At 31.7% G+C, this 17,996-nt stretch overlaps 1 long non-coding RNA gene across 1 annotated transcript; it reads left to right on the plus strand.

The window, feature by feature from the left end:
* Positions 1-1,226: 1,226 nt before the first annotated feature.
* LOC127722467 (uncharacterized) lies at positions 1,227-15,177 on the plus strand. The gene is made up of 2 exons (XR_007991750.1): positions 1,227-1,334; positions 13,703-15,177. It is a non-coding gene; the product is annotated as an uncharacterized LOC127722467 (long non-coding RNA).
* The last annotated feature ends 2,819 nt before the right edge of the window (positions 15,178-17,996 follow it).

Below are 17,996 nucleotides of genomic sequence, written 5' to 3' on the forward strand. Positions count from 1 at the left end.
TGTTATATGTAGGATTTTAGACATGACAATTACAACTACGCTTCTTCTGAATTTTGAGAAAATTACGGCGTTTTCTAAATATATCATTAATAGAAACATTCAAAGAATTAAAATTGGAAAAACAAAGTGGGAGTTATCATATTGGGAGCTATAAACCTTATTGAGACCTAAAACAGTTCTTACATGGTCAACGTTGACAATAAGAGTATAATCCTGTCTTTTTAGAGTTGACTTTTAATACAGAAGGATTTTAAAATTTAAATTTGAAATATAACAAAATATTTTACAATATAAAAGTGCTAAATATATCATTTACAAATTGTTGGTATATACGGCAGATATGTAGAATAATTAATAATCACAGTGGACATTACACATAAGTTGTAAACTGTCACACTTCTTTACAGAAATGATTATATTGGCCGATAAAAACTTCGATATGACGGCTACAAGTAGATATAATTTATTATGATATGATTCTATACTAGAAGACCTTAAACTTCTTTTAGGCCAATAACATTGTCTTGTATAGATGTATCTAGTAATGTTTAATAAAACTTACGTCTTCTTAATTTGATAAATTTAGAACATTTTACACTAGATCAATTATTGATTAAAAGCTTACTAAAAATAAAGTAAATGTAACTCAAATGAAAAACTTAATCGAAAAAAATGGAAATACACATTGCTGACCAACATCGAAAAAAGGCAAAATTATCCGAGCTTAAACGTCTACCATTCTTTAACATCTCGCCAAATTCTCGCTATCAGATTTGCATAAAGCCCTTCTCGCACATTTACACTACGGAAAGAAAAGTTAATAAAAAAAATGATTACAAAGACCATTGCAAATAGAATTAACTGGTCTACCATAACTATTAAATGTTATTAGGTTTCGAAAAATTTTAAATTTAACTAAAGGTGGCAGTATTAGTTTTAAAAAGCAAAATAATTACATAATAATATTCTTAATAAATGTGTCACACATAGAATGAAATGTTCTTTCCTCAAATTTCCCTGATAACCTAATATTATTCTGTAAATACATAAAATATACAAAAGTAGTAAATATCTATGGTCTGGCCTAATTTGTATACCAACACATTATAACACGTTTATGGCCGTTGATAATTTTTCATTGGTTGTCAAGATCAACATCTTGGTCAAAATGTTCTGATCTATAATAAAATATACATAAGTAGTAAAAACACTTATCGTACCAAGATCTCCCTGAAAGTAAGCATTGTAGTATGATGTCTGGTAATAATATGGTTACTATTTCAATTATAATTGCAATTGCGATGCAGGGAGTTGCAAGTCTGCATCTTAGTCAGGTAAGACATCCATAAATATTATTCAGGCTAATATACAAATAAGAAAATGTGGTATAATTGCCAATAAAGCTGTAAAATAATTCAATAGAAATCATATTTGAAATTGTTTTCGTGTATCGACACAATTTGAATTCAAAGCAAACATACTTGTTTTTTCTTGAATAACTATAAATGCATTCATAATGTACTTAATATGTATTGAAAAGACTTAAAATATTGGGAAGGAATAACGTAATATGACTGTAATTATATTTTATGAGATAATTACAGCACACTAAAAAAATATATTCTATCAAATACTTGCTGACTTAAGCTAATTTAGCCTTTTGCAGTGCTATATGTTATTTTTAGGTGCTGGCTCATTGGCGTTTTGATACAACTTATTCAATTAACATTTATTTCAAATAAATGAATACACAAATTATGTTTCTTAAGATTCCCTGATGTGTATCTCCTTAATAGATTTATGAGATGCAAACAAACTATTGTTGTCTCTAATCGAAAAAGCTTTTGAATATATAACTCATTTGACTGCAAAAAGGAAGTCAAAGTAGTATTTTTAAGAAATCAAATTAGTTTTAAAAAAAATGCACGATAGTTTTGCAATGCCAATGAAATGTTTCAAACTGACGAATCATTCATAATTTTGTTTATGGTTTTGTCACTGCTTTGTCAGTTATGTAGTGAAGTTTTATTGACATATCATGCTTCTTGTTGGTTGTGCCTCTAAACTTTTTGTGTGTGGGGCCGTATAGAAAAAAAAAACATAGTTCATATAGTCGAACAATGTATGGCATAAGTGAATTCATTAATACATTTATTGATATATCACCTCTCCAAGTACGAATATTCTACAACTACAACTATATGCGAATATTTTTATACCAATAAATGAATTCAAATTCAACAAGTAAGAATCGTTTGTCCGAGATGTCATTTTACTATATATAGTTACATGTAATTAACCATTAAACCAGTACTTTGAGCAAAAAAAGTATTAGCTAGGGTTGATTGCATGACTTTGTCAAGAATACAAAAAATGACAGCCATTATTATCGAAACGTTATGTACGACATATCATCTAACTATAGGTAAATGAAAAGTGTCTTGAAACCCGTAAAGAAATATGCATTTGGTGTTGACTCTATGTTTTTGGAATTTTATCGACTTATTACGCTTTATGTTGTTGACACTTTTGGTTTAATTTTTGAAGGCAATCCTAAGATATTAGTGTGATTTTAGTGATATAATTGTATTCAAAATGTTCTGCTTGTTATTTACATTATTGCAGTGTAACTTACTGCAAATATCTTAGGTTTTGTTTTATCTCAGTCAGATCTGGCTGTTCTGTTCCATCCCTTTGATGTTGTTAATACAATAATGAAAATAACCTTTATAAAATTTCGGAATCATTTAAATTACGGAATTAGCTCTGATAGTTTGTCCGGGTTTGGCTTTACTTTTGGTCCTTTTTAGTTTTGTCAGCTTCGAAATGTTTGTCTTATTTTTCAAACATTTTGGACTTGAACATTATCATAAAGAAATTAATTGTCGAAATGCGCATCTGGTGCAATAAAATTGATACCGTTAATGTTATCAAGAATTATTTGTGTCCAAATCATTTACCTGGATTCATCTTCATTAGGAACGCTCAAATTCAAACAATGAAAGAAAAGAATGTATAAATGCTTCAAAACTACAGAAGATTATATGAACAACAGAGGACATACAGACAGTAGCCATATCTACCCAAGGTAAACTTTGCTAGAAAAAATATGAACATTACTTTCTTCATAATTTCTTACTTAATCAATGGGGAATTTAAGAAAGGCATGTTATAGTTCATGCCAGTGCCTACGCTATAAAATACAAATGACACTTTATTTCATTCATGTAATGTAAGCTGGAATCTTGATATTGCTTAAAGAACTAACATTCAACCACTGTTGCTAAGTTTGATATTTTTTGGATCAACTAAGATTAACCCCGGTTTTTGTGGTGTTTGTGTTGCTCAGGTTGTAGACTGTCTGTCTTTTTGCCATATTTCATTATGCCATGGCGTTATCAGTCTGTCTTTTTCTAATGATTTATATACTTCTACTTATATCCCTTTTTTATTGAATCTAGCACTGTTTATTTACGGACATCCTCCATACTTTGATGCAAATGAATACACCTTAGACCTTGGTCAAATGGCATCACTCATACTGGACTAGCTACAATGCCAATTCCTAATGTCTGATATGAACCAAAAAAGAAACCTTTTATCAACAGATGGGTTATTATTATTGTAATAAGAATTATAATAGATTATATAATTCCAGTCTGAAGTACTTCGTAATGTTCATAATATCTTTACACTTAAGCACATTCAAGTATGTCTATTCAATTAATGACTGTCTGTGCAGCTCTTTTTCTCTTCAGGAACATAATTCTGCTTAAAATATGTAGGTATTCACCCCTAATTTTGTTACATATTAAATGGGATGTGTATATACCCTTGCGGTATTTCACCATCATACTAGTAATGTGAAACTTTATGATAAATATATTCTGAATTAAGGATATTAAAATACTTTTTTTTCAAAGTAAGAAAATGTTTGGTTTTTCGATTTCTAATGTTTTCATATATTGTGTTCAAAATTTTGGTAAAATGATCTTGGCCGTCCTCTTATGAGAGGGACGAAAGATACCAAACGGACGTTCAAACTTATAAGTCGCAAATAAACTGACCGCACACTTACTCGTTTGCCTTAGTTTTTAAAAAATTATAGGTCCGGAAAAACTGTTATTATTTAATGTTCCCTTCTATATAGTTAAAGGAGAACTTAAAATTGTTTCACATGGAAAAGGTTCATTGATTTGGAAACCATGTTGCATTTCTTCCTTTGCTTGTCTTTTAAACTTTAGATCAATATGTCCGCATTTCGACTTAAAAACTATATGTTCAAGAGTACAGATATATTTATCGTTAAAAAAAGTGTTTCATGGTGAAGAGTTAATAGATATTATGAATTAATAGTTTACAATTTTAAGATGCACATTTTCGAAAAAAAAATCTCCAACATTCAATAAGCATATAACAAAACAGATTTTACAGGTTTATCAAAACGTCTAGTTGATACGTAATTGATTCATTATGTCTGCAATCTTTGTTATGATGACATTATGCATAGCTTTTGTTTACCCTTTATGGCGAATACATTTACATCTTACCCTCCTTTGTATTACTCAAATTGCATATTAACATGATAGTGACACATTTTGGTTCTGATTGGTCAAAGAAGAGAGTTTTAAAATTGGCATATGTAGAATGAAGAAGATTACAGTCAAAAATATTTACAAAAACCTATAACAACAATTGTGACGAATAACGACACACGTGTGATATTAAAATCAAATGATATAATTTCCGTGCACACAACACGTGTTCCCGGTAAAACTCTCATCTGTTACCCTCGTTACCAAAATTTTCAAATTGATAGTCATATAAATATACTTTGCACAGACTACTCGGCAGATAATACCCTTGGGGACTAACAACCCCCAAGCAGCAGTACAGTTCCAATGTTTGAAAGTGATTTTTCTGTGATCAAATTCATCATCTGCATATACAACATCGATTTTTAATGAAGGTGAATCCACCAAAGTGCTTTATTTCATTACGTATTTGACAATCATGTAACATGTTCAATATTTCTTTTAATTATGGTCAATTTTTGAGGGTATTGCTTTTGTTGGCGGGAGAAGTTTTGTTAAAGATGTAAATTCCCTTCAATCAAAAAATAAATCCAATTCACGGATTTCTGTAGTCATAAATCAGTTTTCGTCATAGATACTGGTATAGTCATAACATTGACATGCAGATTTGATCCTATTGGAATTTATATTTATAAGATATATGGCAAAATATTCAACGCTGTCATACTTATGTATGTGCGGTCTTTTTATATCTCAGTCTATTCAGTGCTGTCCGTAATGACAAGGTTATATACATCGTGTCCAGACATACTTTTATACAAAGCCACCGAGTTTAATGTATTCACAGCAGTACAAAATGTATGATTCCATAATATTAGATGTATTGGTAAATATATTTGTTGTAGGCTCTCCACAGAATGTTCATGACATAAATGTACATTTGAAATACCAAAATGAAAGACAAAAATCATTAAGAAATGACACAAGGCATTTATTGACAATTGTAAATAATCCAGTATCAAAGAATCCCCGCAGTTTCAGGAAGCTCGATAAACTTACAAAAAACATATATAAAGGGTAGATGCATCAAAAATCGAAAATGACAGTGTCCCAGTGCTTTAATTTTTTTTTTTTTACTTCCCTTATAGTTTTTTTTAAACTTTCAATATCATGTTTTATAAATATATGTATGTTTTGCAAAATACAACATGCAAAAGATATATACAAATAGAGGTCAATAGTGGTTCACCATTTGAGAATATTATACATAAAACTCATTTTCAATATAATATTTTACTTTACCTAATTCATGCCCAAATTGAATGAATATTTTTTTCATGAAATACAGAAATGTCTGCAGTTTCTTGACATACTTAATAAATGTATTTACGATTTACACTTTTAAGATAATCATTGTTTAAAGATGAATATGAAAACATAAAAATATTTATGAATTTAACAATAGAAATGTCATCAAAATCTGACCTGAAATACTTTCCCTACCCTGTTTTTTGTAAAGCTTTGTTTTTATTTGAAACAAAGGGAAATTTCCGAGTGGTGAACCATTTTTGACCCAAGAGTGTATAACAGTAAGAAATTTTCAAAATATCAAAATATACTTAGCTACTGTGTGTGTATTCCTTAGACGAAAAATTAAAAAAGATAAATATTAAATTAAGAATTGAATGCTTCTTTTTGTAAATTTATTGGGGTGTAACAGTGTTGACCGAAGTACATTTTGTATGAAGCGCGGAAGCGCTTCATTCTAAAAATGTGCGTACGGTCAACGCTTTTACAACCCTATAAAATTACTAAAAGAAGCATTCAATACTTATTACATTTTTGCTAGGATCATGAAAACACGATTTCTATCAAGTTTTTTTCTTCTATTTACCTGTACACCTTATTGTGGAAGCTCGTGTCATCATGATTGTTACATTTCATTTTAAAATGAAGGTTAATTTCAGAATGACCGAGATTGCTGTTAGCCAATCAAAATAACGTAATATAATGAAACATACATGTAATGTAATTATTGATAAATAAAGGTAAATTGTAGCTCAATATTAATTAAGGCATCAATAGTTTATCAATGTTTAAATCGATTTAATCGTAAAGAAGATACAAAAAGATCAAAGTTGCAAACAAAAAGGAGGAAATCGCAAGAACTCCATAAGGAGGAAGACCGAGTGTGTCGACATTATAAGCGTTTCCAGTTATCCATACATCTATCGCCATACGAATTCTGAATAAGTCAAAATGTCATAATCGGGAAAACGCTTCAATATTAATGCATATTACACCAGGGTTTTCGATATCACAAACTAGTCAAAACATTTACTAAATTTTATCATCGGTATAAGGACATCATTCGTAAATATAGCTCAACATGCAGACTTCTTATACGTTCAGGTATTTCACATCCAATTTTTTATGGAAATATTCTTTATAAAGCACAAAAATGTCAGTATTCACCTCTGAAGCTAACAAAACCTTTAAATAGACTTATTAAGAAGGGATATAGTTACGATACTGTTGTCAGGTCATTAAAGATTGCATATTTTGGCGTTAATATTGATTCACTTATAGGGCCTTTGCATCGGCACTAAACACATTTATTTAAAAACCAGTTGTTGGCATGACACGGGTTATGTTCTTCTCATATATGTTATGATGGTATGATACTAAACCCCTAACGGGAAGGATTGTGCCTGATATTCATATGATGAAGACATAATCTTTCAATCAGTTTAATTGAAGTCTGGAGCTGGCATGTCAGTTAACTGCTAGTAGTCTGTTGTTATTTATGTATTATTGTCATTTTGTTTATTTTCTTTGGTTACATCTTCTGACATCAGACTCAGACTTCTCTTGAACTGAATTTTAATGTGCGTATTGTTATGCGTTTACTTTTCTACATTGGCTAGAGGTATAGGGGGAGGGTTGAGATCTCATAAACATGTTTAACCCCGCCGCATTTTTGCGCCTGTCCCAAGTCAGGAGCCTCTAGCCTTTGTCAGTCTTGTATTATTTTTAATTTTAGTTTCTTGTGTACAGTTTTGAGTTTAGTATGGCGTTCATTATCACTGAACTAGTATATATATTTGTTTAGGGGCCAGCTGAAGGACGCCTCCGGGTGCGGGAATTTCTCGCTGCATTGAAGACCTGTTGGTGACCTTCTGCTGTTGTCTGTTCTATGGTCGGGTTGTTGTCTCTTTGACACATTCCCCATTTCCATTCTCAATTTTAATTTTATATATTTTTTTTTCTTGTACTCATATTAAACACGGACTGTGTACCAGGTACTTATGTAAAATAGAGGTTAATTAATAAGTAAACCTATTTATCATATACTTAGCATTAATATGATAGCTTTTGCATATGTGTAATGAACGGAAGTACACAAGCCATAATTTCCCACCCGGGCTGATAACCCATATCAGGGGCGTCTCGTGCAAAAAACCCATAACAGTGTCTCTCGTGCAAGTTACTTCCGGTATTTCCGGTATCGTATGTTTACTTTTCCATTGTGGCGTCAGATATTTTTTATTATGACGTCAAAATTTTACGGGAACTTTTGGGATGTCCAGTAATGACGGACAAATAGCGATAAGGTTTATTGGATCCAGTGGTAAATCTGTTTGTACAAAACCAGCTGTTATTGAAAAAAAGATGTTAACATGGTTTAATCCGATGATATAGATTTTCAAAATGATGCTAGTTTACAATTACAATTAATTGCTAATAAATGCAATTGACAATTATGAATCATCTCATATAGTACAACATGTAGTAATAATGATCACAAAACTGTAAATACTTCCTCCATGCTTCCAGCTTCCAAATTTTTAATGTTTCAAAATGCCTTTATAGAAAATGGTACAATAATATATATGGAGGTAGTGATGCTATTGTTGGTCAATTATAGTGTATTTGTTGGATTCATGATTTAACTTCTATAAAAAGTTTTTGACTGTTTTAGTTATTTCATTTGTTTATTTGCCTTACATAAAACAATTGTCGGAAGTATATGATAAAGAGATTATTACATGGCCTTTTCAATATCGGCCCGGGTATCATCCCTCGACCCATATCAGCACCTCGACTACGTCTCGGGCTGATATGGGGGTCTCGGGATGATACCCGGGCCGATATGGAAAAGGCCATGTATTAATCTCTATATATTAAATACAAACAACACTGGTCAGAGGGTCAGACAGTTAACGTTCAATTGACATATCTTCCTGTTATTTACCGGGATTCAAGGTTTCATTATTAATACCTGTATGTATGAATTGATGGCTTTATACACATTTTTATTATTTGTCGTGCAAATATGTTGATAATTAATGCCTGCCTTGACTTATATTATCAAAAATTACAATTAGAGATGTATGGTGTTAACACTTGTATTCAACGTGAAATAGGGAAGTGTAATAGGAATACGTCATTCACGCAATATTTTGCCATGTTCTTTTTTTGAATATGTGCACACACAGAAAGAAGGACGGATTGAGAGGGAAAGCATTTAGTCCATATTATGCTTTTTTTATCATTTTCTGTTAAATTTGCAAATAGGGGGGGGGGGGGGGGGGGGGGGGCAGTTGTTTTACATTTATTTTTTTTCATGTAGAGAGAGAGTGAGAGAGATATATTAAGCAGGAAAATATTATGGCTATTGAAAAAAAAACATTCCCCTGATTGCAATGGAAACTGAAATTCAGTTATGCATACTTATTTACTAGCCTAAGGTCTTTAGGGTTGTTTTTTTCTTTCTTACGATTGTTTTACACTTTGATCAATTTAGGCTTAGTATAACAATATTCTAAAATACGAAAAAAAAGTATGTAAAAAAGAGCTTTTAAACCAAAAAGGACAAAACAGTAAAGCTAAAGCTTGCAAGGAATTAGAGCTTTGCATGAGGGAGATATTTTTTCGTTAATTTAAAATTTTGTAACAGCAAAGTTTATAAACTCATTATCCATAATATGTTCGCACTAACAAAAGTTTGAAAAATCTGGCGTATGACGTCACTTTCAGTATGACGTTTCAGTCAAATTGTGTAATCAAAGCTTGGTAAAAATTCACAGCTACTAAAAGCCTTTTTCTTGCTTTTGAAATATTTCATTAGTAATGGTATCATACAAGGTTTTGATTGCGCTGAATTACAAAGAATGTTCAAACAATCAAAATTTTACCTGTTAACTTATTTTTATAATGATTTATTTTTAATATCCTAGCAAGAATCACCAACACAAATGTCTATTTTTATCTCTAGCGTTGTTCAAAATACAATTGAATTTACAATTTTTATTCTGATGTCACACACGTGAAACCCATGTTCTCTTGGAATATAGAGCATGACTTTATTTACAAAGTGATAGAAGAATGTCATATTGGAATCACTGGCAACAATGGTTTTAGGCGACGGTTGTGCTCTCTGTTAACTTAACCAAGATGTTCTACCAATTGACATTTTTTGTTAAAAATCTTATAATCTTTCTGCTCAACTATAAGAATCATTTTGGAGAACGATTGTGCTCTACATGATCTATGATAATATGTACGTATTTACAAGTTTGGATATTTAGCTGAATTTTGTCTCCGATATACCTTAGATTTGTCTCCGACTAACCTTCTGACGTCAAGCAACAATCGCTTTTAAAATTACGACTTCAAATGTTTTAAATTGTGATGCTATATTTTGAGGGAGCTTGTGAGGTTTTAAGTAATGGTAGATAAATGCTTACAAGTGTAATGATTCTATTCAAACACATTTCTTAAACTAGTGTTAAATGTTCGCAACAACAAAAGTCTAAAAAATCTGGCGTATGATGTCACTTTCAGTATGACGTTTCAGTCAAATTGTGTAATCAAGTCTTGGCATTTATTTAATGTTACTAAAAGCTGTTTTTCTGATTTTTATAAATAATTCATAAGAAATGGTATCATACAAGGTTTAATAAGCGCTGAATTACAAAGAATTTTTAAACAATCAAATGTGTACCAGTTTAGCATGAAGGCTTTATTGTGTGAACAAATATATTAAGAATGTTACTGATTCACGTCTCTCAGTTCTTCCGTCGGTTCCATTAAATTTTGGTCGCAAGTTAAGGTTCATATTAATCGTACATCAATTTCCGAATTGTTCGTCGCATTTTTGAAATTACAATTCAGACTTTTTTTTTAAATTTGGAGTCAATGATCATGCGAGCATGCTCTACCATGTGATGCATGTTTACATCAATTACTCACCAACTTTCTGTTCACCGAATTCTTAAAGAGAATTATCACATAATTCAATTTGTTCCTTATTCTCAATTTAAAAAATTTAAAAAAACTTGATGATAATGTTTTATATCAAAACATTTTCAGAATTTCCCAGCGTCTTTCATGATAATTACTTATTGTAATGAATATAACAATCATTTCCTTGTTATAAAATGTCATACGCAATAAGGATGATAATAAAATCATGCAATCATTCATAATTTATTCAATTTTCACTCTGTTCACAACCAATATATATATTGATTAATGTCACAATGTATGAATGAAACCTAGTAACATTGTATGATATCTCTAGTGCATTAAGTGAGTTGTGTGTTTGTCGGTCAAAAGACTTTATGAATAGGGAGAGGTGTAGGGACATCATCCAAACAACATAAAGGCAACTAGAATGTGTTTAATATGAAAACAAAGATGCCATTTTAAAAGAGGGGCGAAAGATACCAGAGGGACAGTCAAACTCATAGATCGAAAATAAACTGACAATGCCATGGTTAAAAAATAAAAAGACAAACAGACAAATAATAGTACACAAGACACAACATAGAAAACTAAAGACTAAGCAACACGAACGTGTTGAGATGCGTAATTAATGATTTGAATATTTAACTGGTGTGTGGTGTCAGCACTCAATAAAATATCAAGACAATCTAAAATGAAGTTTTGATAGAAAGAATCTTTTTTTTTTGTATTTTTAACCTGCATGAAATATTTGCCGCTTGACATAAAGCAAACATCAATCAATCTTAAATTTTTATATTTATATTATGATAAATGCGTTTTCTATAATTGTTATCATTGGTAAATTATTTACAATGTTTTGCTTTCAAAAATACCGCGAGGAATTATCTTTTAATGTAATATTTCTTTGTTCGGCACGAACTTTTGCAACTGCTTGATACTCTCCTAAAACAGAATCCGGTAAAATTTTTCCGCAATTACCAAAATTACAAAATAATATAATTGACTAAAAAACACATCAAAAGTTACCTTTTTGTTTTAAAGACAAATCATTAATTAGACAATGTATAATAAATTTAGCGAATATTTGCGTACCAGCAAATTTGGGGAAAATGAACTGTACCGATAAAAGAAATGTAGTTCAAACAATTCTCCCTGAATATTGATGACCTAATTAAACAGACTGTCATAAATCAATGTCTATTAAGTGACATGGGAATTATTACATTTTCTGTACACTTGACACATTTATCAACATTTACAATGCACTAAATCGGCGATAATGAGTTTATATGTTATATCTATCTAAGAAATTGAATTTGATATTCGTTCGTTAGCCCGTTAAATATTTTGCAGGATGTCGTATTGTGTCCTATAAATATATTTCCTGTCATTCAAACAATGCTGAAAAAGAGAATAAAAGCTGTTCTCAAATTGTTAAGGCAATTCGATGAAATAAAGAAAATGACAAATTACTTATAAATGAAAAGTTAATCGATTATTATTGTTTATATTAACAAAAATATAGTAAGAATAAAGCTCAAGTTCGAAAGTTAAACTACAAGTGTCAGTACCTGCGAGTACTCTCAGATCTTTACTTAATGTCTTTTCTTGTTGTGGGATGTATAGATACGCTGCCACGGTCGGTCTGTGTTTTCGTTAGGTGTTTTCTGCTTTGTATCGATAAGATGATTGAACCCTTTTCAACGGTTTTTTTTTATAGTTTGTTCTTATGTTGTACTGTTACATCACTGTCACAGGTTAGGAGAGGGTTTGACACAAGAAAACTAGTTCAACCCCCCACCCCCACATTCTATATGTGTCTATCCCAAGTCTGGAGCCTGTAGTTCAGTGGTTGTCGTTGGTTCATGTCTGTCATATTTGTTTTTCGTAAATTGTTTTGTTATAAATTAGGCAGTAAGTTTTCGCAATTGAATTGTTTCATATTTTTCATGTCGTGGCCTCTATGCCAACTATGCAGTATGGGGTTTTCTGATTGCTGAAGGCCGTAAGGTTGCCTATAATTGCTAACATCCACTTCATTTGAACTTTGGTGGATAGTTGTTTCATTGGCAATCATACCACATCTCCTTATTTTTATACTGTAAATGAGAAAATATTTATTTTTGCATAACAAGTTATAAAAGGAACTATATGGTAGTCGAATAAGTTTAACAGTTTAGAGGTTAAAATTTTCTATTTTAACTCTGAATGTTTACAAAGATGTAGTTTAATGATGTTTGCTCCTCTTGTTTTTGAATTTTTGCCAGATTTTCGGAATCCTCTGGTTTTATCCATATATAGCCATAAAAAAATTTTGCCCACTAACCCCTACTTTTCTTTTCACAATTTTATTACATATAGTTTTAAAAGCCATATTTAAAAATCTTATAAAATCCTTGTTATTTTTTCATAGTTTTTGAAACAAAAAAGAGGCCAATGTTAAAAGTATGAAAAATCTAGAGATAATCATTTCCCGCCAAATTTTCAATGGCTTATATCTCGAAAACAAGCACACGGACCCTTCATTTTTTTCAGCTTTTTAAGTTCCTTTATTTATATACTATCATTTTAGAACAGTCTTTTAAAAATCTTGTTATTTTGAAACAGAGCAGCAAACATCCTTAACTGAAGGTGTAATGCAGTCATAATTGTAGGTACATGTATTTTATTAAAAATAAAGTATGAAATCTAAACAAGTAGATTATAGAAGATTTGAGGGTAACAAACTGCACTGTCCATCCTATCTTCAGGACCCATAGTCTTGATGAATGATTAAGACTGGGAATTAGAGTAGCGAAATACAAAAACAGGTCTTTTATTTAATATAACACATACCGTGACACTACGCTTGTAACGAAATAAAGTCTGAAAGCAATATTTTTTTATAGATAATTGATGATTAACTGTTTTTCCAGGTTGGTAGTAGAGGCCAGAGAAACACACAGAAGTCACTTTTCTCCAGGAATAATAATTTGAATACCCGAAGGACTAGTCAATCACATGGAACTTCCGGTTTTACAAGTTCAAACTCAAGATTACCACATGACACGTCATCACCATTACGACAACCTGGAAATGGTAATCCTAGGGGAGGGAGAGTAGGAGGGAGAGTAACCGTCAGATTTAATAACGAACCTGATAGAATGAGAATCGGAAATAATAATGTCAATAACAATAATAACAATAATATAAACAATAACATAAACAATAATATCAATATGAATGATAACTTTCATCAGCTACAAACAATGCCAAATCCGCAGTTTAATGAACTTCCTTCCAGCAGACAATCTCCTATTAATTACTCTGTAAGAGAACTCATGCATCAACAGTTACTCACCAGACAAATTTTAATAGGGTTAATAAGAAAACAACTTTTTGATACCAATGGACGTTATGTTCAAGATCCTGCTGCAAGGGGAGCTAATTTCGTCGATCCAAGAAAAATACTAAGACCACAGCAAAATTTCCCAAATTTCGGAGGTAATAAGCAACAATTACCCGGTACCTTGACAATTGAATCAACCGGTGCTATTAGTGTTACAGAGGTTCAAACGCCAAACGGGGAAACAAAAATAATAATTGATGCAACAAGCAAAAATAACAAAACTACAAAATCTCCGCCTCTAGAAGAAGTAGAAGCTCCATGACAGGAGGACGTTACACACAAATATATTTCCGAGATATCGTAATAGATATTCTCTCACCAATTCTACAAGTAGATTTCTTGTTCAGCAGAGGCGATTGCGAGTTTCACGAGCCGTCAAAATTCAGAAAATAGGAATTACATCTCGTGCTATTTATTGCGAAGAGATAAGGTTGCAGCTCATTCCGTCGTCTGAGTTTGTTTACAGTGTTTTGTGGGACTTAGTGTTTTGGGTATTTTGTTTACAGTACGCTATATGAGTTCAGCGGTGTTTTTGTTTTGTTTACAGTAGGCTTGACGATTTCAGTATTTTGTGTACTTTTTACACTATACTGTATGATTTTAGTTTGTAGTTTGTTTTTAGTACGCTGGATGAATTCAGTGTTTTGTGTAATTTGTAAACACTACGTTGAATGATTTCAGTGTCTGCGTGTAATATGTTTACAGTACCCTGAATGATTTCAGTGTCTGCGTGTAATTTGTTTACAGTACCCTAAATGATTTCAGTGTCTGCGTGTAATATGGTTATAGTACCCTGAATAGTTTCAGTGTCTGCGTGTAATATGTTTACAGTACCCTGAAGGATTTCAGTGTTTCCGTGTAATATGTTTACAATACCCTGAACGATTTCAGTGTTTCATCATATTTTGGTGTATTTTTTATATATTGATATATAATGTATGTATTCAATGTTTGATCCATTATTGTTTTATATGAAAAACAAATAAAAGATATTAAGTTAAATTTTTTATTGTTGCTTTGTGTTAAGAAATATTTCCACCATTCATTTGTAATAATAAACAGTGGTTTACAGAGGTGACTCTATGAAAATAAAGAGATGTGGTAGAATTGCCAATGAGACAAATAAGTGGATAAAAGCAATCATAAGTCGCATCCAACTATGCGAGAAATCAATACCGTATAGTCGGCATAAAAAAGCCCCGACATGAAAAAATGTAAAACAATTCAAAAGAAAACTTACGGCCTAATTTATAACAAAACAATTTACGAAAAAACAAACCAACAAAAAAAGACAACTAGAGGCTCCTGACTTGGGAAAGGCGCATACAGGATGTGGCAGGATTAAACATGTTTGTGAGCGCTCAACCTGCTTGATATTATTGTTTTCAGTTCTTACGAGGATGGAAAAAAATACTCAGTGCCTCAAACCTTTAAATTCCAGATCTATAAATAATCCTGTTTTAGTGAATATATCATATTGAGTTATAAACAAATGAATGCAGATTGATCTTTGACAAATATTATAGTTAAATCCCTTCACATATTCACGTGTCCGTCCCAAGTCAGCAACATCTTGAATGGCTGTCTTGCGACATATCTTAAATGTTGTTTTTTTGTGTTGTTTTTTTTTATTTCGAGCTCGAGGTTCTTGTGTTGATTGATTGCAGATCTTTCATTAGTTGTTTGTGTTGAATTGATGCACAACTTTAACATACTCGGAACTGCCGTGTTGTATAAACACCTGTATACTGTTGAAAACTACATGTTGTCCTCTAGATGTTTTTCGGTTCGGTATGTCATTGGGTTGCTTTCTTGTTGACGTTTACGACCCCTTTTACTTACTAGAAAGATGAAAATCCTGTTCAGCGAGCTCAATTAAGTTATAAACTATATTTTCATACATGTATGGTCTTCAAAGCATAAAAATAAATGCATATAGATAATTTAGATATAGAATACGTCACCACCATAACAAGTCACAATTACTTAACATGAAACGACATCCAGTGGCCGAAACACACAATAAATGAAAAATAATTTCATGAGTCCGATTTACCTCAATCAGGAACGCTCAAAGCCAAACACTTGATATCCAGTTATGTATAAGACATAAAGACGTGAAGAGCTATATGACCAAATAGCACATACAAAATAGCCAAACTTATCTAAGGTCAATTTTGCCTGAGGGAGTTTGAACTGTGGTCAGATCACATGTTTTTGTACGTCATATGAATTCGTACTATGCATGCTTTTCCAATGGAAATTGTGACGTCACAATGCATTCTCAATAGCACGAAAACCAATAATACGAGGATAGAACTAAAAAGACATCAAAAAGTAAAATCACAAAAATACTGAACTCCGGGTAAAATTCAAAAAGGAAAGTCCCTAATCAAATGGCAAAATCAAAAGCTCAAACACATCAAACGAATGGATAACAACTGTCATATTCCTGACTTGGTACAGGCATTTTCTTATGTAGAAAATGGTGGATTGAACCTGGTTTTATAGGTCACACACTATACTGTTTTCACCAAAAGACAAGTGTCCTAGCCATACGTCAAGCTCTGGGTATCCCTGAATATATAGCAAATTAATTGTTACTTATATGATCAGACAATACCACCAACAATAAGTTATTTTTTTTACCATATTAAGATTTAAAAACAATTAGCTGGATCAATATTTCAAATATAAAAGCGGATACGAATTATATTATTATGATTTCCTTTACTTGGATCTATAAGCTAAAGGAAATATGGAACATAATAAAAAAAACATAAAGACGTGGTATGATTGCCAATGACACAATCTCCACCAGGACCTATGGACGTTTCAGTTAGCTGCTGTAGGTAACCGTACGGCCTTTAACAATGAACAAAACCCATACCACATAGCAAGCTATAAAACGCCATGATATGACAAATGTAAAACAATTCCAACTAAAAGCCTGACGGCTGGGTTAAGGTTAAAACAATATATACAAAACAAATATGATATTCAGCATCAATAGAAAACCACTAGATTTCAGCTGGTTCCTTACTTTGGACAGAAACATACAGAATATGGGCGGGGTTATAAATGTTTGGGGGCGCCCAAACCTCCACCTTACCTGAAATAATTTGATTTTGTTATCTTTTAACTGTTGTATTTATTTGAAACGTGTTTCACGTGCTTTTTGAGCTGTGTTCCACGTGCTTTTTTAACTGTGTTTCGCGTGCTTTATGAACTAGGTGGTTACTCTCTTTCCTGTGACTTATATAGACACATTTCCTCACGGCACTGTACATGTCTCTATATCTATGTTTCTATATACTTAACATTATAACAGACAAATTTCACTTGATCGAAAGTGATTTATTTAGTAATCATGACAATAATAAATGTTGAGTTTCTAAGAAAACGTTTAAGTAACTTTCTATGATCAAGTAAGTAATAAGTTGTTACATGTATATTGCCTTTGAATAATACATTAAAATGATGACAGAATTCCCCAAAATCGGGCAGTACAACAGACAATAGCAACCATGAACAACACATGCGCAAGATATAGCCTGACTTGGTACAGTTACAAACTGTGCTGGGGTTAACCATTTTTACTTACAAACACACCTCCCCTTTATCTCTCTAGAAAATATACTAAAAATTAAAACACATTATCAAAATACCTGCACGGTGCAACTAACAACATGATTAGTTATAGCTTTATAGCTTGCTGTACAGCAGGGATTTATTCTTTCAAAACTTCAATCACAAATTTGGATATTTATTGTGGAAGTATAATTCTAAAAAGAATATTTATAACCCAGCTTTTTACGGCA

This window comes from Mytilus californianus, unplaced genomic scaffold, assembly GCF_021869535.1.
Source record: "Mytilus californianus isolate M0D057914Y unplaced genomic scaffold, xbMytCali1.0.p SCAF_12, whole genome shotgun sequence".
Classification (NCBI taxonomy): Eukaryota; Metazoa; Mollusca; class Bivalvia; order Mytilida; family Mytilidae; genus Mytilus; species Mytilus californianus.